This window comes from Anomaloglossus baeobatrachus, chromosome 2, assembly GCF_048569485.1.
Source record: "Anomaloglossus baeobatrachus isolate aAnoBae1 chromosome 2, aAnoBae1.hap1, whole genome shotgun sequence".
In the NCBI taxonomy this organism is placed as follows: Eukaryota; Metazoa; Chordata; class Amphibia; order Anura; family Aromobatidae; genus Anomaloglossus; species Anomaloglossus baeobatrachus.
In genome coordinates this window covers 354,299,152-354,324,693 of record NC_134354.1, presented here as the reverse complement: position 1 = coordinate 354,324,693, position 25,542 = coordinate 354,299,152, and the positions used below count along the sequence as shown (strand labels likewise).

Genomic DNA, 25,542 nt, shown 5'->3' with positions numbered 1-25,542 from the left:
ATAAATAGCGTCCCTAGTTACCATGCTAATTGGGTGGCATTTTCGTTAGCAGCCCTGATCGTGTAGGTTAGGTCTATATGGTATGATACATCACGAATATTTTTGTGCCTTTTGGTTTTATTCCTATCGACCGGGACTGGTGAGGCGTGTCTGTGGGGCTGACGCGCCCACAGCGTTCATGTGGAATCTTCCCTCTGTATGGTAATCCGCACAAATCTTTAACTTGATTGCTATTGGCTAACCTGTACGTCACTCATTCGGCGCTAGTGAGAAGCCACTCCAGGGACTTATGATGACTTCCTGTTATTATCAGGAAGTGCGTCCGTAGTTACCATACAGACCGGGCTGGAGCTCTGATAGCGATACTGCTTATCTGGTTTATGGCTTCTGGGCTTAAATACCTAGCGGCTTAATAGAGATTAGCCTGGACGCACCATGGATGATTAGATTGAACAGGTTTTAACCACCTTGAGGTATGGTGTTAATCAAAGCTTGTTGTCAAGGTGTGATAGGTCACTTCCGGTTTCTACGTCACTCCCAGCCACCCAGCTGTTTGATTCCACATTAGGAGGGGGATATATAGGAGGCATGTAGGTCATGGGGTTATTACCTCGGTTTTCCACCTTGATAAAGCTATCCTCGCGAAACGCGCGTCGGATGGAGACCTTTGGCTTCTCTTAGGGATATTTTCCTAATCTCATTGGGACTGCTTTTTATCGTGGCTGGCTGCCCTGGACTGGCTTGCATTGCACTTCAGCACCTTAGGTAAGAGAATTCCCTTATCCTGCACACTTGTGTTACATGGTTATTGTATGTTATCTCCTATTCTGCTGTGCACTGGTATTCAGCAACAGCGTTGCCAGCAGGATCACCACGAGTTCCTACCCACACCTGGTGGGAAACCATGGTTTTGATCTGACTATGCCTTATATCTTATAAAGCAGCCCCCCCATTTCCTGAATATTCATACCAACTACCTGGACCTTCCCAGGCCTATAGCCGCCTTTTATATAGATATCTACTAGTTAATCTTTTGATCCACTGGATAGGCTATTGAAACTGGTTTAGTCCTAATTATTGATATCCCTAGGAATTATTGGTAGTGTACCATTTTAATTATAACCTTTTTCTTGTTGTGTATTCAATAAAAATTATGTACCTTTTGCACTTTACTCTTGTTCTCCTGTTTATTATTCTCATAATGAGTAGTGCTGGCATCTCCCCTGCTTAATTTTGGCAGGCTTGGTGCCCATAAATTAATGGCTCTTTATGTGAGTTATGTTTTGTTATCATAAACTGTCAGTACTAACAAAAAAAAAAATCGACAAAAGAAATTTATTTGAAAAAACAGTCCCCAAAACATTTCCTCTTTCACCAATTTATTGTAAGAAAAAAAATAAAGGGGTCCCACGACGACTCTGGACCGTCTAGAATATGGGGGGGAGACACTCAGGGAACGTATCCCCCATTTTCTAGGAGTGCGGACCCTTCTTGTGAGGAGTGTGGGTGCAATGAATCTGCACTCACTCTCCCCGGGTCCACAGCAGCAGAGTCCATGTCGTAATGGTTGCTACCAAAGCTGCAATGCCCTGCTCATGAGGTAAGGGCATGCCTAATCAGGAGAACTACTGTAGAAGAAGCTCTGCTCACTGGTATATAGGTGCTCAGAGGTAATAATAGATAAAATTAGTGAGTAGCCTCGGCACTCTAAATCTCCCAGACTAAGTCAGTAAGTCACAACGGATAGTAATGCAAAATCACTCTTTATTGGTCCGTATTAAGAAAAAAAAATTTTTCATAAGCATATATGTTTTTGTCCAAAACAAGTTACAAATCACGTTTCGGCCTGAGCCTTCGTCAGATTGGACTTATCTGCATGTAATCATGAAAAATGACAATAATCAGTATCACATAAGAGTGAGAGAACAATAACATAAACTCGAACAATGTAGAGGTACAATTGGGATGTAGCAAAAAAATTGCAACACAGCAAGAAATGAAACACATGATACAAATGTCATAATACAGTACAAGGACAATATAGTAATGACAAATATGGGGTCAGAGTAGGCTTAGACAGCTCTGGTACGAAAAAGATGTCAATCATAAAGTAACATGTGCAGTAGGTGTAGAGCTACAGTATGCATGGCAGAGCTAATGGGTAGACCGATTATAGAAAAAGAATGGAGAAAAAGTGGAGAAAAAGTGGAGAAAAAATGGATAAAAAGTGGAGAAAAAGTGAAGAAAAAGTGGAGAAAAAGTGGAGAAAAAGTGGAGAAAAAAATGGATAAAAAGTGGAGAAAAAAATGGATAAAAAGTGGAGAAAAAGTGGAGAAGAAGTGGAGAAGAAGTGGAGAAGAAGTGGAGAAAAAGTGGAGAAAAAGTGAAGCACCCTTTGGTGCCTTTCATGTGGCACTAAGGGGTGCTTCGCTTTGTATTTAGCCAAAAAAATGAAAACAAAATGACGTAGGGTTCCCCCTAGTTTTGTAGCCAGCTAGGGTAAAGCAGACGGCTGCAGCCTGCAGGCCACAGCTGCCAACCTCACCTTGGCTGGTAATCCAAAACTGAAGGCACCCCATGCTGTTATTTTAAATTAAATAAATAATTAAAAAAAAAAACACGTAGGGGTCCCCCAAAATTGGATCACCAGCCAAGGTAAAGCAGACAGCTGAGGCCTGATATTCTCAGACTAGGGAGGTCCATGGTTATTGGACTCTCCCCAGCCTAAAAATAGCAGGCCGCAGCCTCCCCAGAAGTGGCGCATCCATTAGATGCGCCAATCCTGGTGCTTCGCCCCAGCTCATCCCGCGCCCTGGTGCGGTGGCAAACGGGGTAATATATGGGGTTAATACCAGATGTGTAATGTCACCTGGCATTAAGCCCTGGGGTTGGTGAGGTCAGGCGTCTATCAGATACCCGACATCACCAACCCAGTCAGTAATAAAAAAAAATAGACGACAAACACATTTTTATTTGAAAAAACACTCCCCAAAACATTCCCTCTTTAACCAATTTATTAGAATGAAAAACAAATCCAGGTCTGGTGTAATCCAAGGGGTTGCCATGACGATCCACACTGTCCCAGTTAATGAAGAGCAGGATGTTCCCCATTGGCTGGGAGAGCAGTGCAGTGACCTGAGCTAACATCAATGGGTCAGCCCAGGTCACTGCAGGGGATGACAAGTGCTGCTGTCAGCGAGGTACATTACCTGCGCTGATCTCCAGCACACTGACAGCCCCTGTCACTGAGTTCAATGACCGCCGCCTTCACAGCCAAGAATCGCGAGAGGCCCGTGACGTCACCGCTAGTCAGTCTCGGGTCGGAAGCGAGAGAAGGTGATGTGACAAGCGGCGGCCATGAAGGACAGTGACAGCGCTGAGGTCGGGATGGCGGGACTTCATCACCGCAGGCAGGGCCGGCTCCAGGTTTTTGTGGGCCCCGGGCGGAAGAGTCCCAGTGGGCCCAATAAACACGCAGACACACACACATACACAGATACATACACGTACATATACATATTTAAAGACAAACACACAAAAACACATATAAACAGACAAATCTATACAGTCATATACACTGACATACATAGATACACATCATACATGCATACATACAGAGACACACACTGCTATGCTGCATATATAAAAAAAAGGGAACCAGCACGATCTGAAATTGGCATGCATCATATAAAAAGTGAAAATTCACAAATTTATTCCAACTGTACTATAATAAAAAAATGAGATTTTTAGCAAATAATTGATCAATTTTTTGAGCCACCCCTGCCAACGTGGTTGTAGTTATGCTACAAATGTCTGGTGGCTGGTCACCACCATGCTATGCACGCCTGATCTTGGTTTGCAATATATTCCTCCTGTTGGTAGCTGTACACATTCAGTTGCCTCACCCTTTCCACAGGCATTGCTAATTAAGCACCATACTTGGATCTGGTCCGCCTTTATCAATGGTTGCTCTCTGGCACTGGGAGGGTCAGTTCTGATATAGTCCTGGTATGTGTAGAGCTTGCTCCACATGCTGGGACCTGGGCTGGCCTCTATACACACTTGCCTCTTTTGCAACATAGAAGCGGTTATATATACAGGTTACAGGTATGTGTGCTCCATTATGGTTCTGCTTTTAACTTTATCTAGGAGGCCGCATGGCACATGAAATACAGAATATAGAGTAGGACCCCCCTATTGAGATTTGCCGTGACGTTGGCAGGGGTGGCTCAAAGAATTGATCAATTATTTGCTAAAAATCTCATTTATATTACAGTACAGTTGGAATAAATCTGTGAATTTGCACTTTTTATATGATGCATGCCATTTTCAGATCGTGCTGGCTCCCCTCTCTCTCTGTTTGGTTGTAGTTATGCTACAAATGTCTGGTGGCTGGTCACCACCATGCTATGCACGCCTGATCTTGGTTTGCAATATATTCCTCCTGTTGGTAGCTGTACACATTCAGTTGCCTCACCCTTTCCACAGGCATTGCTAATTAAGCACCATACTTGGATCTGGTCCGCCTTTATCAATGGTTGCTCTCTGGCACTGGGAGGGTCAGTTCTGATATAGTCCTGGTATGTGTAGAGCTTGCTCCACATGCTGGGACCTGGGCTGGCCTCTATACACACTTGCCTCTTTTGCAACATAGAAGCGGTTATATATACAGGTTACAGGTATGTGTGCTCCATTATGGTTCTGCTTTTAACTTTATCTAGGAGGCCGCATGGCACATGAAATACAGAATATAGAGTAGGACCCCCCTATTGAGATTTGCCGTGACGTTGGCAGGGGTGGCTCAAAGAATTGATCAATTATTTGCTAAAAATCTCATTTATATTACAGTACAGTTGGAATAAATCTGTGAATTTGCACTTTTTATATGATGCATGCCATTTTCAGATCGTGCTGGCTCCCCTCTCTCTCTGTTTGGTTGTAGTTATGCTACAAATGTCTGGTGGCTGGTCACCACCATGCTATGCACGCCTGATCTTGGTTTGCAATATATTCCTCCTGTTGGTAGCTGTACACATTCAGTTGCCTCACCCTTTCCACAGGCATTGCTAATTAAGCACCATACTTGGATCTGGTCCGCCTTTATCAATGGTTGCTCTCTGGCACTGGGAGGGTCAGTTCTGATATAGTCCTGGTATGTGTAGAGCTTGCTCCACATGCTGGGACCTGGGCTGGCCTCTATACACACTTGCCTCTTTTGCAACATAGAAGCGGTTATATATACAGGTTACAGGTATGTGTGCTCCATTATGGTTCTGCTTTTAACTTTATCTAGGAGGCCGCATGGCACATGAAATACAGAATATAGAGTAGGACCCCCCTATTGAGATTTTCCGTGACGTTGGCAGGGGTGGCTCAAAGAATTGATCAATTATTTGCTAAAAATCTCATTTATATTACAGTACAGTTGGAATAAATCTGTGAATTTGCACTTTTTATATGATGCATGCCATTTTCAGATCGTGCTGGCTCCCCTCTCTCTCTGTTTGGTTGTAGTTATGCTACAAATGTCTGGTGGCTGGTCACCACCATGCTATGCACGCCTGATCTTGGTTTGCAATATATTCCTCCTGTTGGTAGCTGTACACATTCAGTTGCCTCACCCTTTCCACAGGCATTGCTAATTAAGCACCATACTTGGATCTGGTCCGCCTTTATCAATGGTTGCTCTCTGGCACTGGGAGGGTCAGTTCTGATATAGTCCTGGTATGTGTAGAGCTTGCTCCACATGCTGGGACCTGGGCTGGCCTCTATACACACTTGCCTCTTTTGCAACATAGAAGCGGTTATATATACAGGTTACAGGTATGTGTGCTCCATTATGGTTCTGCTTTTAACTTTATCTAGGAGGCCGCATGGCACATGAAATACAGAATATAGAGTAGGACCCCCCTATTGAGATTTGCCGTGACGTTGGCAGGGGTGGCTCAAAGAATTGATCAATTATTTGCTAAAAATCTCATTTATATTACAGTACAGTTGGAATAAATCTGTGAATTTGCACTTTTTATATGATGCATGCCATTTTCAGATCGTGCTGGCTCCCCTCTCTCTCTGTTTGGTTGTAGTTATGCTACAAATGTCTGGTGGCTGGTCACCACCATGCTATGCACGCCTGATCTTGGTTTGCAATATATTCCTCCTGTTGGTAGCTGTACACATTCAGTTGCCTCACCCTTTCCACAGGCATTGCTAATTAAGCACCATACTTGGATCTGGTCCGCCTTTATCAATGGTTGCTCTCTGGCACTGGGAGGGTCAGTTCTGATATAGTCCTGGTATGTGTAGAGCTTGCTCCACATGCTGGGACCTGGGCTGGCCTCTATAAACACTTGCCTCTTTTGCAACATAGAAGCGGTTATATATACAGGTTACAGGTATGTGTGCTCCATTATGGTTCTGCTTTTAACTTTATCTAGGAGGCCGCATGGCACATGAAATACAGAATATAGAGTAGGACCCCCCTATTGAGATTTGCCGTGACGTTGGCAGGGGTGGCTCAAAGAATTGATCAATTATTTGCTAAAAATCTCATTTATATTACAGTACAGTTGGAATAAATCTGTGAATTTGCACTTTTTATATGATGCATGCCATTTTCAGATCGTGCTGGCTCCCCTCTCTCTCTGTTTGGTTGTAGTTATGCTACAAATGTCTGGTGGCTGGTCACCACCATGCTATGCACGCCTGATCTTGGTTTGCAATATATTCCTCCTGTTGGTAGCTGTACACATTCAGTTGCCTCACCCTTTCCACAGGCATTGCTAATTAAGCACCATACTTGGATCTGGTCCGCCTTTATCAATGGTTGCTCTCTGGCACTGGGAGGGTCAGTTCTGATATAGTCCTGGTATGTGTAGAGCTTGCTCCACATGCTGGGACCTGGGCTGGCCTCTATACACACTTGCCTCTTTTGCAACATAGAAGCGGTTATATATACAGGTTACAGGTATGTGTGCTCCATTATGGTTCTGCTTTTAACTTTATCTAGGAGGCCGCATGGCACATGAAATACAGAATATAGAGTAGGACCCCCCTATTGAGATTTGCCGTGACGTTGGCAGGGGTGGCTCAAAGAATTGATCAATTATTTGCTAAAAATCTCATTTATATTACAGTACAGTTGGAATAAATCTGTGAATTTGCACTTTTTATATGATGCATGCCATTTTCAGATCGTGCTGGCTCCCCTCTCTCTCTGTTTGGTTGTAGTTATGCTACAAATGTCTGGTGGCTGGTCACCACCATGCTATGCACGCCTGATCTTGGTTTGCAATATATTCCTCCTGTTGGTAGCTGTACACATTCAGTTGCCTCACCCTTTCCACAGGCATTGCTAATTAAGCACCATACTTGGATCTGGTCCGCCTTTATCAATGGTTGCTCTCTGGCACTGGGAGGGTCAGTTCTGATATAGTCCTGGTATGTGTAGAGCTTGCTCCACATGCTGGGACCTGGGCTGGCCTCTATACACACTTGCCTCTTTTGCAACATAGAAGCGGTTATATATACAGGTTACAGGTATGTGTGCTCCATTATGGTTCTGCTTTTAACTTTATCTAGGAGGCCGCATGGCACATGAAATACAGAATATAGAGTAGGACCCCCCTATTGAGATTTGCCGTGACGTTGGCAGGAGTGGCTCAAAGAATTGATCAATTATTTGCTAAAAATCTCATTTATATTACAGTACAGTTGGAATAAATCTGTGAATTTGCACTTTTTATATGATGCATGCCATTTTCAGATCGTGCTGGCTCCCCTCTCTCTCTGTTTGGTTGTAGTTATGCTACAAATGTCTGGTGGCTGGTCACCACCATGCTATGCACGCCTGATCTTGGTTTGCAATATATTCCTCCTGTTGGTAGCTGTACACATTCAGTTGCCTCACCCTTTCCACAGGCATTGCTAATTAAGCACCATACTTGGATCTGGTCCGCCTTTATCAATGGTTGCTCTCTGGCACTGGGAGGGTCAGTTCTGATATAGTCCTGGTATGTGTAGAGCTTGCTCCACATGCTGGGACCTGGGCTGGCCTCTATACACACTTGCCTCTTTTGCAACATAGAAGCGGTTATATATACAGGTTACAGGTATGTGTGCTCCATTATGGTTCTGCTTTTAACTTTATCTAGGAGGCCGCATGGCACATGAAATACAGAATATAGAGTAGGACCCCCCTATTGAGATTTGCCGTGACGTTGGCAGGGGTGGCTCAAAGAATTGATCAATTATTTGCTAAAAATCTCATTTATATTACAGTACAGTTGGAATAAATCTGTGAATTTGCACTTTTTATATGATGCATGCCATTTTCAGATCGTGCTGGCTCCCCTCTCTCTCTGTTTGGTTGTAGTTATGCTACAAATGTCTGGTGGCTGGTCACCACCATGCTATGCATGCCTGATCTTGGTTTGCAATATATTCCTCCTGTTGGTAGCTGTACACATTCAGTTGCCTCACCCTTTCCACAGGCATTGCTAATTAAGCACCATACTTGGATCTGGTCCGCCTTTATCAATGGTTGCTCTCTGGCACTGGGAGGGTCAGTTCTGATATAGTCCTGGTATGTGTAGAGCTTGCTCCACATGCTGGGACCTGGGCTGGCCTCTATACACACTTGCCTCTTTTGCAACATAGAAGCGGTTATATATACAGGTTACAGGTATGTGTGCTCCATTATGGTTCTGCTTTTAACTTTATCTAGGAGGCCGCATGGCACATGAAATAAAGAATATAGAGTAGGACCCCCCTATTGAGATTTGCCGTGACGTTGGCAGGGGTGGCTCAAAGAATTGATCAATTATTTGCTAAAAATCTCATTTATATTACAGTACAGTTGGAATAAATCTGTGAATTTGCACTTTTTATATGATGCATGCCATTTTCAGATCGTGCTGGCTCCCCTCTCTCTCTGTTTGGTTGTAGTTATGCTACAAATGTCTGGTGGCTGGTCACCACCATGCTATGCACGCCTGATCTTGGTTTGCAATATATTCCTCCTATTGGTAGCTGTACACATTCAGTTGCCTCACCCTTTCCACAGGCATTGCTAATTAAGCACCATACTTGGATCTGGTCCGCCTTTATCAATGGTTGCTCTCTGGCACTGGGAGGGTCAGTTCTGATATAGTCCTGGTATGTGTAGAGCTTGCTCCACATGCTGGGACCTGGGCTGGCCTCTATACACACTTGCCTCTTTTGCAACATAGAAGCGGTTATATATACAGGTTACAGGTATGTGTGCTCCATTATGGTTCTGCTTTTAACTTTATCTAGGAGGCCGCATGGCACATGAAATACAGAATATAGAGTAGGACCCCCCTATTGAGATTTGCCGTGACGTTGGCAGGGGTGGCTCAAAGAATTGATCAATTATTTGCTAAAAATCTCATTTATATTACAGTACAGTTGGAATAAATCTGTGAATTTGCACTTTTTATATGATGCATGCCATTTTCAGATCGTGCTGGCTCCCCTCTCTCTCTGTTTGGTTGTAGTTATTCTACAAATGTCTGGTGGCTGGTCACCACCATGCTATGCACGCCTGATCTTGGTTTGCAATATATTCCTCCTGTTGGTAGCTGTACACATTCAGTTGCCTCACCCTTTCCACAGGCATTGCTAATTAAGCACCATACTTGGATCTGGTCCGCCTTTATCAATGGTTGCTCTCTGGCACTGGGAGGGTCAGTTCTGATATAGTCCTGGTATGTGTAGAGCTTGCTCCACATGCTGGGACCTGGGCTGGCCTCTATACACACTTGCCTCTTTTGCAACATAGAAGCGGTTATATATACAGGTTACAGGTATGTGTGCTCCATTATGGTTCTGCTTTTAACTTTATCTAGGAGGCCGCATGGCACATGAAATACAGAATATAGAGTAGGACCCCCCTATTGAGATTTGCCGTGACGTTGGCAGGGGTGGCTCAAAGAATTGATCAATTATTTGCTAAAAATCTCATTTATATTACAGTACAGTTGGAATAAATCTGTGAATTTGCACTTTTTATATGATGCATGCCATTTTCAGATCGTGCTGGCTCCCCTCTCTCTATGCTGCATATATACATACATACAGACACACACATACTGCTCTGCATGCATACATACATATAGACAGACACACACACACTGCTCTGCTACATACATACATATAGACAGACACACACATACTGCTCTGCTGCATACATACATACAGACACACACACACACTGCTCTGCTGCATACATACATACAGACAGACACGCATACTGCTCTGCTGCATACATACATGCATACATACATACAAACAGACACGCATACTGCTCTTCTGCATACATACATACATACAGAAAGACACGCATACTGCTCTGCATGCATACATACAGACACGCATACTGCTCTGCTGCATACATACATGCATACATACAGACAGTCACGCATATTGCTCTGCTGCATATATATATACATACATACAGACACGCATACTACTCTGCTACATATATACATACATATATACAGACACGCATACTGCTCTGCTGCATATATATATATACATGCACGCATACTGCTCTGCTACATATATACATACATACAGAAACGTATACTGCTCTGCTGCATACATACATGCATACATACAGACAGACACGCATATTGCTCTGCTGCATATATATATACATACAGACACGCATACTACTCTGCTACATATATACATACATACATACAGACACGCATACTGCTCTGCTGCATATATACATACATACACGCATACTGCTCTGCTGCATATATACATACATACATACATACAGACATGCATACTGCTCTGCTACATATATACATACATACAGACACGTATACCGCTCTGCTGCATACATACATGCATACATACAGACACGCATATTGCTCTGCTGCATATATATATACATACAGACACGCATACTACTCTGCTACATATATACATACATACAGACACGTATACTGCTCTGCTGCATAAATACATGCATACATACAGACAGACACGCATATTGCTCTGCTGCATATATATATACATACATACAGACACGCATACTACTCTGCTACATATATACATACATACATACATACAGACACGCATACTGCTCTGCTGCATATATACATACATACAGACACGCATACTGCTCTGCTGCATATATACATACATACATACAGATACGCATACTGCTCTGCTGCATACATACATGCATACATACAGACAGACACGCATATTGCTCTGCTGCATATATATACATACAGACACGCATACTACTCTGCTACATATATACATACATACAGACACGTATACTGCTCTGCTGCATACATACATACATGCATACATACAGACAGACACGCATATTGCTCTGCTGCATATATATATATATATACATACATACAGACACGCATACTACTCTGCTACATATATACATACATACATACAGACACGCATACTGCTCTGCTGCATATATACATACATACAGACACGCATACTGCTCTGCTGCATATAAACATACATACATACAGACACGTATACTGCTCTGCTGCATATATATACATACATACAGACACGTAAAGTGCTCTGCTGCATATATACATGCGTACATACAGACACGCATACTGCTCTGCTGCATATATACATACATACAGACAAGCATACTGCTCTACTGCATATATACATACATACATACATACACGCATACTGCTCTGCTGCATATATACATACATATAGACACGCATACTGCTCTGCTGCATGCATATATATATATATATACATACATACAGACACGCATACTACTCTGCTACATATATACATACATACATACAGACACGCATACTGCTCTGCTGCATATATACATACATACAGACACGCATACTGCTCTGCTGCATATATACATACATACATACAGACACGTATACTGCTCTGCTGCATATATATACATACATACAGACACGTAAAGTGCTCTGCTGCATATATACATGCGTACATACAGACACGCATACTGCTCTGCTGCATATATACATACATACAGACAAGCATACTGCTCTACTGCATATATACATACATACATACATACACGCATACTGCTCTGCTGCATATGTACATACATATAGACACGCATACTGCTCTGCTGCATGCATACATACAAACACACACCTTGCTCTGCGGGGCCCACACACGCGGCTCCGGGGGCCACACACACGGCTCTGCGGGGCCCACACACGCAAGGGGGGACAGGGAGGGGCGGGGAGGGAGTGATGTCCCACATACTGATCAGGTCACGGTGCAGATGGGGCCCACACAGCGCCGGAGGGAAGCGATGTTCTGGGGGTCGCTGGCTGGCACTGTGACTCCTTCATCTGTGCGACCGAGCAGGACGCCGGGCGGTAGCTCCGCCCACAGATGATGCTCAATGCAGGAGAACACAGTGAACGCTGTGGCCTGCGGGCCTTAAAGGGCCGGCAGCCACAGTTTCCAGTGCCAAGGACTGCTGCCCCCGGGCCGACCGCAGGTAAGCCGAGCAGGACCGTGTGTGTGTGTGTGTGTGTGTATACGTGTGTACGTGTGTACATGCCGCGGGCAGGAGGGGGCGGAGCGAGCTGAGCGGGGAAGTGTGGGCTTCCTGCACGTAACTAGGATAAACATCGGGTTACTAACCAAAGCGCTTTGGTTGGATACCCGATGTATATCTTGGTTACCAGCTTGTGGCAGGCTGCCAGCGATGGCTCCTGCACACTATAGCTGTAAAAAGCCCTGCTTTTTGCTGCTAGAACCGTTCTCGAACGTATCTAGAGCTATCGAGCTTTTGCAAAAAGCTCGAGTTCTAGTTAAATCTCGAACAGCCCCCAAAATCACTCGAGCCTAGAACTAGAGAACCTCGAACTGCGCTCAACTCTACCCAGGACCTTCTGCGTGTTAAGCAGAAATGATGACCACTACACTATGATACCTGACGAAAAGTTACTGTGTATTGGCTAGCAGAGCAGAATTGTGACTGACGGGGCCTTTTTATTGCTGAAGGAAAGTATTTTTGGTTAATGAAACATTTACAATTATTATTACATATTTTACCAGTTTTATTCCTACAAACGGATTTTGCTTAAATTGAAGTTTATATTGAATGTGTTACTTTTTTCTCCATAATTTGGACTTTTGCTTTTGTATTTATGGGAACTATATATTTTGAAACATATAGGATTTTTATAATATGGGATTATGTTTTCTGCTAAAATGGTCAATAAAAAAGAAACCCAAAATCGTAGTTCTCTTTGTGATGGAAGCCAAAATGTATTGTCATTTGGCAACGAAACCAAGAATTTCACATATTACAAGTCGATAGGAAATTACTTCAACACCAAAAACAGATTGGTTTCACTGGGGATTGAACCCATGACCTTCTGCGTGTGAAGCAGACGTGATGACCACTACACTATGAAACCTTTGAAATCCTGCAAAGTAATGGCAATTAGAGTCGAGTTTTGACCGCCAGGGGAAAAAAACAAATTCGTAGCTCTGTTGGTGATGGAAGCTAAAACATCCCGTTATTCGGCAACAAAGCCAAGAACTTTATATACTGCAGGTTGATAGGGGATTATTTCAACACCAAGAACACATGGGTTTCACTGGGGATTGAACCCAGGACCTTCTGCGTGTTAAGCAGACGTGATGACCACTACTCTATGAAACCTGATGGAAAGTTACTGTGTATTGGCTAGCAGAGCAGAATTGTTACTGACGGGGCCTTTTTATTGCTGAAGGAAAGTATTTTTGGTTAATGAAACATTTACAATTTTTATTACATATTTTACCAGTTTTATTCCTACAAAGGGATTTTGCTTAAAAGGAAGTTTACATTGAATGTGTTACTTTTTTCCACATAGTTTAGTTGTTTGATTTTGTATTTAAAGGAACTATATATTTTGAAGCAAACAGGATTTTTATAATATGGGATTATGTTTTCTGCTAAAATGGTCAATAAAAAAGAAACCCAAAATCGTAGTTCTCTTGGTGATGGAAGCCAAAATATATCATCAGTTGGCAACAAACGAAAGAATTTCATATGTTACAGGTTAATAGCAAATTACTTCCCATCATTCGGCAACAAAGCCAAGAACTTCATATATTGTAGTTTAATTGAGTATTGTTTTAACACCAAGAACAGATTGGTTTAACTGGGGATTGAACGCAGGTCTTTCTGCGTGTTAAGCGGACGTGATGACCACTACTCTATGAAACCTGATGGAAAGTTACTGTGTATTGGCTAGCAGAGCAGAAATGTGACTTACGGGGCCTTTTTATTGCTGAAGGAAAGTATTTTTTGTTATTGAAACATTTACAATTTTTATTACAAATTTTACCAGTTTTATTCCTACAAAGGGATTTTGCTTAAAAGGAAGTTTACATTGAATGTGTTACTTTTTTCCACATAGTTTAGTTGTTTGCTTTTGTATTTAAAGGAACTATATATTTTGAGACAAACAGGATTTTTGTAATATGGGATTATGTTTTCTGCTAAAATGGTCAATAAAAAAGAAACCCAAAATCGTAGTTCTCTTGGGGATAAAAGCCAAAATATATTATCAGTTGGCAACAAAACAAAGAATTTCATATGTTACAGGTTGATAGCAAATTACTTCAACAGCGAAAACGGCTTGTTTTTACTGGGGATTGAAAACAGGACCTTCTGCGTGTGAAGTAGACGTGATGACGACTTCACTATGAAACCTGTAAAATCCTGCAAAGTAATGGCATTTAGAGACGAGTTTTGACCACCAGGGGAAAAAAAATAATAATTTGTAGTTCTGTTTGTGATGGAAGCCAAAACATCCCGTCATACGGCAACAAAGCCGAGAACTTCATATATTGTAGTTGGATAGCGTATTATTTCAACACTAAGAACAGATTGGTTTCACTGGGGATTGAACCCAGGACCTTCTGCGTGTTAAGCAGACATGATGACCACTACACTATGAAACCTGATGAAAAGTTGCTGTGAATTGGCTAGCAGAGCAGAATTGTGACTGACGGGGCCTTTTTATTGCTGAAGGAAAGTATTTTTGGTTAATGAAACATTTACAATTATTATTACACATTTTACCAGTTTTATTCCTACAAAGGGATTTTGCTTAAATTGAAGTTTATATTGAATGTGTTACTTTTTTCTCCATAGTTTGGGCTTTTGCTTTTGTATTTATGGGAACTAAATATTTTGAAACAAATAGGATTTTTATAATATGGGATTATGTTTTCTGCTAAAATGGTCAATAAAAAAGAAACCCAAAATCGTAGTTCTCTTTGTGATGGAAGCCAAAATGTATTGTCATTTGGCAACGAAACCAAGAATTTCACATATTACAAGTCGATAGGAAATTACTTCAACACCAAAAACAGATTGGTTTCACTGGGGATTGAACCCAGGACCTTCAGCGTGTGAAGCAGACATGATGACCACTACACTATGAAACCTTTGAAATCCTGCAAAGTAATGGCAATTAGAGTCGAGTTTTGACCGCCAGGGGAAAAAAACAAATTCGTAGCTCTGTTGGTGATGGAAGCTAAAACATCCCGTTATTCGGCAACAAAGCCAAGAATTTTATATACTGCAGGTTGATAGGGGATTATTTCAACACCAAGAACACATGGGTTTCACTGGGGATTGAACTCAGGACCTGCTGCGTGTTAAGCAGACGTGATGACCACTACTCTATGAAACCTGATGGAAAGTTACTGTGTATTGGCTAGCAGAGCAGAATTGTTACTGACGGGGCCTTTTTATTGCTGAAGGAAAGTATTTTTGGTTAATGAAACATTTACAATTTTTATTACATATTTTACCAGTTTTATTCCTACAAAGGGATTTTGCTTAAAAGGAAGTTTACATTGAATGTGTTACTTTTTTCTCCATAGTTTGGTCTTTTGCTTTTGTATTTATGGGAACTAAATATTTTGAAACAAATAGGATTTTTATAATATGGGATTATGTTTTCTGCTAAAATGGTCAATAAAAAAGAAACCCAAAATCGTAGTTCTCTTTGTGATGGAAGCCAAAATGTATTGTCATTTGGCAACGAAACCAAGAATTTCACATATTACAAGTCGATAGGAAATTACTTCAACACCAAAAACAGATTGGTTTCACTGGGGATTGAACCCAGGACCTTCTGCGTGTGAAGCAGACGTGATAACCACTACACTATGAAACCTTTGAAATTCTGCAAAGTAATGGCAATTAGAGACGAGTTTTAACCGCCAGGGGAAAAAAAACAAATTCGTAGCTCTGTTGGTGATGGAAGCTAAAACATCCCGTTATTCGGCAACAAAGCCAAGAACTTTATATACTGCAGGTTGATAAAGGATTATTTCAACACCAAGAACACATGGGTTTCACTGGGGGTTGAACCGAGGACCGTCTGCGTGTAAAGCAGACGTGATTTCCACTACACTATGAAACCTTTGAAAGCCTGCAAAGTAATGGCAATTAGAGACGAGTTTTGACCGCCAGGGAAAAAAAAAAACAAATTCGTAGCTCTGTTGGGGATGGAAGCCAAAACATCCCATCATTCAGCAACAAAGCCAAGAACTTCATATATTGTAGTTTAATTGAGTATTATTTCAACACCAAGAACAGATTGGTTTTACTGGGGATTGAATGCAGGACCTTCTGCGTGTTAAGCAGACGTGATGACCACTACTCTATGAAACCTGATGGAAAGTTACTGTGTATTGGCTAGCAGAGAAGAATTGTGACTGACGGGGCCTTTTTATTGCTGAAGGAAAGTATTTTTGGTTAATGAAACATTTACAATTTTTATTACATATTTTACCAGTTTTATTCCTACAAGGGGATTTTGCTTAAAAGGAAGTTTACATTGAATGTGTTACTTTTTTCCACATAGTTTAGTTGTTTGCTTTTGTATTTAAAGGAACTATATATTTTGAAACAAACAGGATTTTTTTAAAATGGGATTATGTTTTCTGCTAAAATGGTCAATAAAAAAGAAACCCAAAATCGTAGTTCTCTTGGTGATGGAAGCCAAAATATATTATCAGTTGGCAACAAAACAAAGAATTTCATATGTTAGAGGTTGATAGCAAATTACTTCAACAGTGAAAACGGCTTGATTTTACTGGGGATTGAACCCAGGACCTTCTGCGTGTGAAGTAGACGTGATGACGACTCCACTATGAAACCTGTGAAATCCTGCAAAGTAATGGCATTTAGAGACGAGTTTTGACCGCCAGGGGAAAAAAAAAAATAATTTGTAGTTCTGTTTGTGATGGAAGCCAAAACATCCCGTCATATGGCAACAATGCCGAGAACTTCATATATTGGAGTTGGATAGCGTATTATTTTAACACTAAGAACAGATTGGTTTCACTGGGGATTGAACCCAGGACCTTCTGCGTGTTTAGCAGACGTGATGACCACTACACTATGAAACCTGCCGAAAAGTTACTGTGTATTGGCTAGCAGAGCAGAATTGTGACTGGCGGGGCCTTTTTATTGCTGAAGGAAAGTATTTTTGGTTAATGAAACATTTACAATTATTATTACATATTTTACCAGTTTTATTCCTACAAAGGGATTTTGCTTAAATTGAAGTTTATATTGAATGTGTTACTTTTTTCTCCATAGTTTGGTCTTTTGCTTTTGTATTTATGGGAACTATATATTTTGAAACAAATAGGATTTTTATAATATGGGATTATGTTTTCTGCTAAAATGGTCAATAAAAAAGAAACCCAAAATCGTAGTTCTCTTTGTGATGGAAGCCAAAATGTATTGTCATTTGGCAACGAAACCAAGAATTTCACATATTACAAGTCGATAGGAAATTATTTCAACACCAAAAACAAATTGGTTTCACTGGGGATTGAACCCAGGACCTTCTGCGTGTGAAGCAGACGTGATGGCCACTACACTATGAAACCTTTGAAATCCTGCAAAGTAATGGCAATTAGAGACGAGTTTTGACTGCCAGGGGAAAAAAAAACAAATTTGTAGCTCTGTTGGTGATGGAAGCTAAAACATCCAGTTATTCGGCAACAAAGCCAAGAACTTTATATACTGCAGGTTGATAGGGGATTATTTCAACACAAGAACACATGGGTTTCACTGAGGATTGAACCCAGGACCTTCTGTGTGTAAAGCAGACGTGATTTCCACTACACTATGAAACCTTTGAAAGCCTGCGAAGTAATGGCAATTAGAGACGAGTTTTGACCGCCAGGGAAAAAAAAAACAAATTCGTAGCTCTGTTGGGGATGGAAGCCAAAACATCCCATCCTTCAGCAACAAAGCCAAGAACTTCATATATTGTAGTTTAATTGAGTATTATTTTAACACCAAGAACAGATTGGTTTTACTGGGGATTGAACGCAGGACCTTCTGCGTGTTAAGCAGACGTGATGACCACAACTCTATGAAATCCGATGGAAAGTTTTTGTGTATTGGCTAGCAGAGCACAATTGTGACTGACGGGGCCTTTTTATTGCTGAAGGAAAGTATTTTTGGTTAATGAAACATTTACAATTTTTATTACATATTTAACCAGTTTTATTCCTACAAAGGGATTTTGCTTAAAAGGAAGCTTACATTGAATGTGTTACTTTTTTCCACATAGTTTAGTTGTTTGCTTTTGTATTTAAAGGAACTATATATTTGGAAACAAACAGGATTTTTATAATATGGGATTATGTTTTCTGCTAAAATGGTCAATAAAAAAGAAACCTAAAATCGTAGTTCTCTTGGTGAGGGAAGCCAAAATATATTATCAGTTGGCAACAAAACCAAGAATTTCATATATTACAGGTTGATAGCAAATTACTTCAACAGCGAAAACGGCTTGTTTTTCCTGGGGATTGAGCCCAGAACCTTCTGCATGTGAAGTAGACGTGATGACTAGCGATGAGCGAGTACTAAAAAGCTCGGGTGCTCGAGGCTCGGGCCGAGCATCCCAAGATACTAGTGTACTCGGCCCGAGCAACGAGCCCAATGTTATCCTATGGGAGACCCGAGTATTTTTGTGAAATGACCCCCGGCAGCATGGAGAAACCCTAAAAATGTCACAAAAGTCTCAGAAGAGTGCTCAAATGACATGGCAACAGCATGGGGAAGACCCCTTGAAGCATTTATCACTCAAAAGTCACAGCTGTGAACAATTTTGTCCGCGTTTTACGCCATTTTTACGGACTCACCAGAAAACCTTCCAAAATGACCCCAAAATGATTTTTCATGGCAGAAATGTTAAGGGCACATACCCAATAGTGAGATAGAGCTGGTGTATGTTACTTTTTGAGATTAATACATGAAAGATTTTACGTAAAACATTGTGTGGCACTCCGATGTCCCTGAGAAGAGACGTACATGAAGGCCTCTTGAGTCTAATGTGCCCATTTTGAGGAAGTGAGTCTTTGTAGTATTTTCCTTTGGCAGGGCAGCCAAAAATTGGGAGGTTCACCAATGCCCCTGCATACAGACGTGCATGAGGGCCTGTAAACCTGAAGTGCCCATTGTAAGGAAGCGGGTCTATTGTAGTATAGCCCTTTGGCAGGGCAGCCAAAAATTGGGAGGCGCCACATTGTCCCTAGATAGAGACGTGCATGAGGGCCTGTAAACCTGAAGTGCCCATTGTAAGGAAGTGGGTCTATTGTAGTATAGCCCTTTGGCAGGGCAGCCAAAAATTGGGAGGCGCCACGTTGTCCCTAGATAGAGACGTGCATGAGGGCCTGTAAACCTGAAGTGCCCATTGTAAGAAAGTGGGTCTATTGTAGTATAGCCCTTTGGCAGGGCAGCCAAAAATTGGGAGGCGCCACATTGTCCCTAGATAGAGACGTGCATGAGGGCCTGTAAACCTGAAGTGCCCATTGTAAGGAAGTGGGTCTATTGTAGTATAGCCCTTTGGCAGGGCAGCCAAAAATTGGGAGGCGCCACATTGTCCCTAGATAGAGACGTGCATGAGGGCCTGTAAACCTGAAGTGCCCATTGTAAGGAAGTGGGTCTATTGTAGTATAGCCCTTTGGCAGGGCAGCCAAAAATTGGGAGGCTCCACGTTGTCCCTGGATAGAGACCTGTTAGGTTCTTAGTGCCTCCGTGCTTGCATTTAAAAACCGCACGTGTGTGCCTGTTGGTGGCAGCTTTCCGCTGCACTTGTGTGCGTTTTGCAAAAACTTGGATATAACGCACAAGTCTAGTGAATACACATCAGCACAGCATTGCAAAATGCGCAAGGGCGTTGGCAACGAACAAGGAAGTGGACGTGATGGTGGTGCAGGCGGAGACCGAGGTCATGTGCAAGCTCTAATTTCGCCACAACAAAGGGCCACATCTACTCGCTCGCACGCCCTGTCCCAAATTCTTGGGGACCGCAGCAGTACACCGCTCTTGAACCAAGACCAGTGTCAACAGGTTGTTAGTTGGATAGCGGATAATGCTTCCAGTCAGATTGGCACCACCACAAACACTCTGTCTTCCACACGGTCAAGTGTCAGTAGCCGTGATACTGCACCGCACATTTTCGAACCTGATCCTCCTTCCTACCACCAGGCCGAGTACACGTCCACGGACATTACTGATCCCACACTTGGACACTCGGAAGAGCTGTTCGTTCACGTTTCCATTCACACATTCTGGCCTCTCGCCAGCTCCTGTTGAAGTGGGCCATGACGAGATTGTATGTACAGATGCCCAAATATTTGAGCAGCCATTTTCTCACGAAGTTGGCAACGTGTCTCAAGAAGGGGTGGACGATGATGAGACACAATTGTCAGGAAGTCAGGAGGAGCAGGGTGCGGAAGAGGAAGACGACGTGGTGGATGATCCAGTAACTGACCCAACCTGGCAGGAGGATATGCAGAGCGAGGACAGCAGTGCACAGGGGGAGGGAGGCGTAGCATCCCAACAGGCAGTAAGAAGCAGGGTGGTGGCCCCAGGCAGACGTCAGGCAACTGTTCCCCGGAACAACACGACACAAGGTGCCTGTACAAATGTTAGGTCTTCCCGAGTCTGGCAGTTTTTTAAGTTGGCTCCAGATGATTCTAAAAAGGCCATTTGCAACACCTGCCGTGCCAGCATCAGCAGGGGTACCAAAACTAGCAGCCTGACCACCACCAGAATGATCAGGCACATGTCAGCCAAGCACCCGACTTTGTGGGATGTACAACGGAGTCGAGGAGCAGTGCTTGCTGATTTCACTGCTACATCTTCACTTGTTGTGCATGCGAGCCAATCCCCTGTCCATGCTGCCCGCAAACAAGCCTCCTCCGGCCCTGCACCTGCAGTTGCCCACGCAGAAATAACACCATCATCAAGCACGTCCTTGTCCCAGCGCAGCGTTCAGTTATCCATTCAGCAAACCTTTGAACGCAGGCGCAAATACACTGCCAACGCCCCACATGCCACACTTCTAAATGCTAACATTTCGCGACTGCTTGCGCTGGAAATGTTGCCTTTTAGGCTGGTTGAGACAGAAGCATTCCGCGACCTGATGGTGGCAGCTGTCCCACGTTACTCGGTCCCCAGCCGCCACTATTTCTCCCGGTGTGCCGTCCCCGCATTGCATAACCACGTGTCACAAAACATCACACGTGCCCTGAACAACGCTGTTTCACCCAAAGTCCACCTAACCACAGGCACGTGGACAAGTGCATGTGGGCAAGGCCGCTACATCTCGTTGACGTCACACTGGGTTAATATTGTGGAAGCTGGGACCCAGTCTGAGCGAGGGACGGAACACGTCCTTCACACACCAAGTTTTGCAGGCCCTACCTCAGTCAGGGTTTCACCCGCACTCTACAGCTCCTCAGCCTCCTCCTCCTCCTGTGCATCCTCATCCACTTTACCCTCCACACCAGTCCCAAGCTGTAAGTGTCGCGGGCGGAGGAGGGGACGCTGCGCTCTCTCACAGCTCGGGTCCGGCTGCCGCTGCTCTACGGCTGCTGCTGCTCGGTGGCTCGAGCGATGGCCGGATCCCGGTGGCTCGAGCGGCGCTCCTCGCCCGTGATTGAAAAGGGGTGGTTTGGGTTTTGGGGATATTGTCCGTGACGCCACCCACGGTTGTGGTGATTGTGTGGACACCACCGCTGCTCTGGACGTGGATCCCGGGAGCCTGTGACAGGGAGCAGCTTTGTTGTTATTTCTCCCCTCCGTGGGTAGGGGGGTTGGTTGTCCCGGGGCCCGGTGATGGGGTAGAGATGGATGACAGGCGGGTTGCGGGGCCTGATGAGGTGCAGGGTCGCAGGGGCAGCGCTGTGCCGCACGGCACGGAGGTACTCACTCAGCCCAATGATGATGACACAGTTCACGGTAAAACAAGTGGCTGGATGGACGGGTCCCTCGGACGGCTGCGGATGTTCCTTCCTGCAGGTTAGTGATGACTGTCTCTCCCTGCACCTAAGTTCAGTGTTGGTAGTGATGGTTTCCCACCGGTAACCCGCTCCCCGACCTGGATATGGGCCGGAGGAGCCCCTTTTGCCCACAGGCGCTGGCCCTGGGAGACGGTTGCCCTTGGCGGTGGCGGTGTCTCCCCTTCACGGTTGGACGGTTGCCTTCTATCGTGACTTGGCTGTTTGGAAACCCTGAGGTCCCCTTCACTAACGGATTTGGCAAATTCACGGCGACACCAAGCCTTGCCGGGATCCGAAAGACCCCTGCCAATGGTGCTGTCTTCTCTTTGTATACCGGTCCGGTACGGCCGGGTCACCACCCGTCCACGGTCCTTACGGCAGACTCCAATCGGCCTCCACTGCAGACGGTCACCACATCCTGCCAACTTTGCTGTCCTGTCCGGGCCACACACCCGGACCAACTTCAGGCTCTTTGCTGTCACTTTTCTCCTCTCTACTACTTTCCTCCTTCCACTTCCTTAGCTTAACTCTCACTGCCTGTGTTTTCCCTCCTCCTTGGTGGGTGGAGACCAACTGCCTGGCTCCACCCCCTGGTGTGGACAACAGCCCCTGGGGAAGGCAACAAGGATTTGGTGTTTTGACTATGATATGCCTGCAGGGAGTGTGGGGTGTGTAAGTGTTGTGCTCTGTGGCCCCTGGCTTGTCCAGGGCGACACAGAAGCACTGCAGCACTGCCTCGGCGAAGCGGCAACAGGCTGTGCTGAAGCTAATCTGCATAGGTGACAAACCCCACAATGCAGAAGAGGTGTGGACAGCTCTGAAACAGCAGGCAGATCACTGGCTCACACCTCTGAACCTAAAGCCAGGAAAGGTTGTGTGTGACAATGGCCGGAACCTGGTGGCAGCTTTGAGGCGAGGCCAGCTGACACATGTTCCATGCGTGGCCCATGTGCTCAACCTCGTGGTTCAGCGGTTTCTAAAGTCATACCCAGAGCTGTCTGATCTGCTGGTAAACGTTCGCCGCCTGTCTGCACATTTTCGAAAGTCACCTACTGCTTCAGCCGGCCTTGCCGGCTTTCAGCGCCATTTGCATCTTCCGGCTCACAGACTGGTGTGTGATGTCCCCACATGTTGGAATTCAACTCTGCACATGTTGGTCATGATATGTGAGCAGAAGAGGGCAGTTGTTGAGTACCTGCATCACCTAAGCCGTCGGGAAATGGGTCAAACTCCACACATAACACCTGAGGAGTGGAGATGGATGTCCGACCTATGTACCATCCGCCAAAAGTTTGAGGACTCCACCAAGATGGTGAGCGGCGATGATGACATTATTAGCGTCACCATACCGCTTCTCTGCCTTCTAAAATGGTCTCTGCTCAAAAAACAACCATGATGCATTGCAGGCGGAGCGCGATGAGTTTGAGCAAGAAACAGTAGTGGGTGTGGGTGATAACACACAGCCCAGCCTCGTCTCATCACAACGTGCAGTGGAGGACTATGACGAGGAGGAGGATGAAGACATGGAGCAACTCTCTGGCCAAATTGAGGATATGACATGCAGTCATATCCTCGGTTCAGCGTGGCTGGCCAGAGGACAGGGTAGATGAGGAGGAGGAGGAGGAGGACAGCATGTTCAGTCATCGTGTTGGTCAGGATACTGAAGTGATGGCTGTTAAGAGTCTGGCACACATGGCTGACTTTATGGTAAGCTGCCTGTCTCGTGACCCTCGTGTTAAGAACATCTTTGCTGACAATCATTACTGGTTGGTAACACTGTTAGACCCACGCTACAAGGAGAACTTTATGTCTCTTATTCCCGAGGTGAAGAGGTCTGGCAAAATGCAGCAGTTCCAGAAGGCCATAGTCACGGAAGTAGGCAAAGCATTACCCTCACAAAACGCTAGCGGCATAGGTCAGGAATCAGTGGACAACCAAGCCGTAAAGCCGAGAGGGGCACAAGTCCAATCCGCCAGAGGTAGGGGAACAGTCTTTAAGATGTGGGACAGTTTTCTCAGGCCCTCACATACCACAGCCCCTGAGGTGCGGGGTAGTGCCACAAAAAATCCTAAGTTTGCCCAGATGCTCAAGGAGTACCTTGCAGATCAAACAACTGTACTCCGACATTCCTCTGTGCCTTACAATTAATGGGTATCCAAGCTGGACACGTGGCATGAATTGGCTCTCTACGCCTTGGAAGTCCTGGCCTGCCCTGCCGCTAGCGTTTTGTCAGAGCGTGTTTTTAGTGCCGCAGGTGGAATCATTACAGATAAACGCACCTGCCTGTCAACTGTAAATGCTGACAGGCTGACTCTGATCAAGATGAACAAGGGTTGGATTGGGCAAGACTTCACCACACCACCAGCAAATGACAGCGAAATTTAAAGTTTGTAACGGGAATTTGCCATGTACCTCCACTCACCCATGGTAACACACTTCTGGACTTTGGCTAATCGCTGGACTGCTCCTCCTTCTCCTCATGCGCCATCATGATGACCGTTACAATAGTTAGGCGGTTGTTTCAGGTATACCCCCAGTGATAAATTTTTTCGACCATTCTTTCAGAATGGGCATTACAACGACAGGAGACCCGCTCCTTTGCAATGGGAACAATGTTTTGAGGCCCTTATGCACATCTCTATCCAGGGACAATGTGGATTTTTGGCTGCCCTGCCTAAGGGCTATACTACAATAGACCCACTGCCTTACAATGGGCACTTCAGGTTTACAGGCCATCATGCACGTCTCTATCCAGGGACAATATGGAGCCTGACACTTCCACCTACTGCCACACACGTGCGTTTTTTAAATGCAAGCACGGACGCACTAAGAACCTAACAGGTTTTTAGGAGCGACAATTACTGAGAAGTCTGACACTATCAGCCACTGCTGACTAGAGTTGAGCGCGGTTCGCGGTTCGAGGTTCTCCAGTTCTAGGCTCGAGTGATTTTGGGGCCTGTTCTAGATCGAACTAGAACTCGAGCTTTTTGCTAAAATTCGATAGTTCTAGAAACGTTCGAGAACGGTTCTAGCAGCAAAAAGCAGGGCTTTTTACGGCTACAGTGTGCAGGAGCCATCGCTGGCAGCCTGCCAGAAGCTGGTAACCAAAATAAACATCGGGTATCCAACCAAAGCGCTTTGGTTAGTAACCCGATGTTTATCCTAGTTACGTGCAGGAAGCCCACA

The 25,542-nt window shown here is 44.3% G+C and overlaps 2 non-coding genes across 2 annotated transcripts; both read right to left on the bottom strand.

The window, feature by feature from the left end:
• Window positions 1-14,915: 14,915 nt before the first annotated feature.
• On the bottom strand, window positions 14,916-14,988 carry TRNAV-AAC (transfer RNA valine (anticodon AAC)). The gene has a single exon. It is a non-coding gene; the product is annotated as a tRNA-Val (tRNA).
• Window positions 14,989-16,141: 1,153 nt separating this feature from the next.
• Window positions 16,142-16,214, bottom strand: TRNAV-CAC (transfer RNA valine (anticodon CAC)). The gene has a single exon. It is a non-coding gene; the product is annotated as a tRNA-Val (tRNA).
• Between the last annotated feature and the right edge of the window lie 9,328 nt (window positions 16,215-25,542).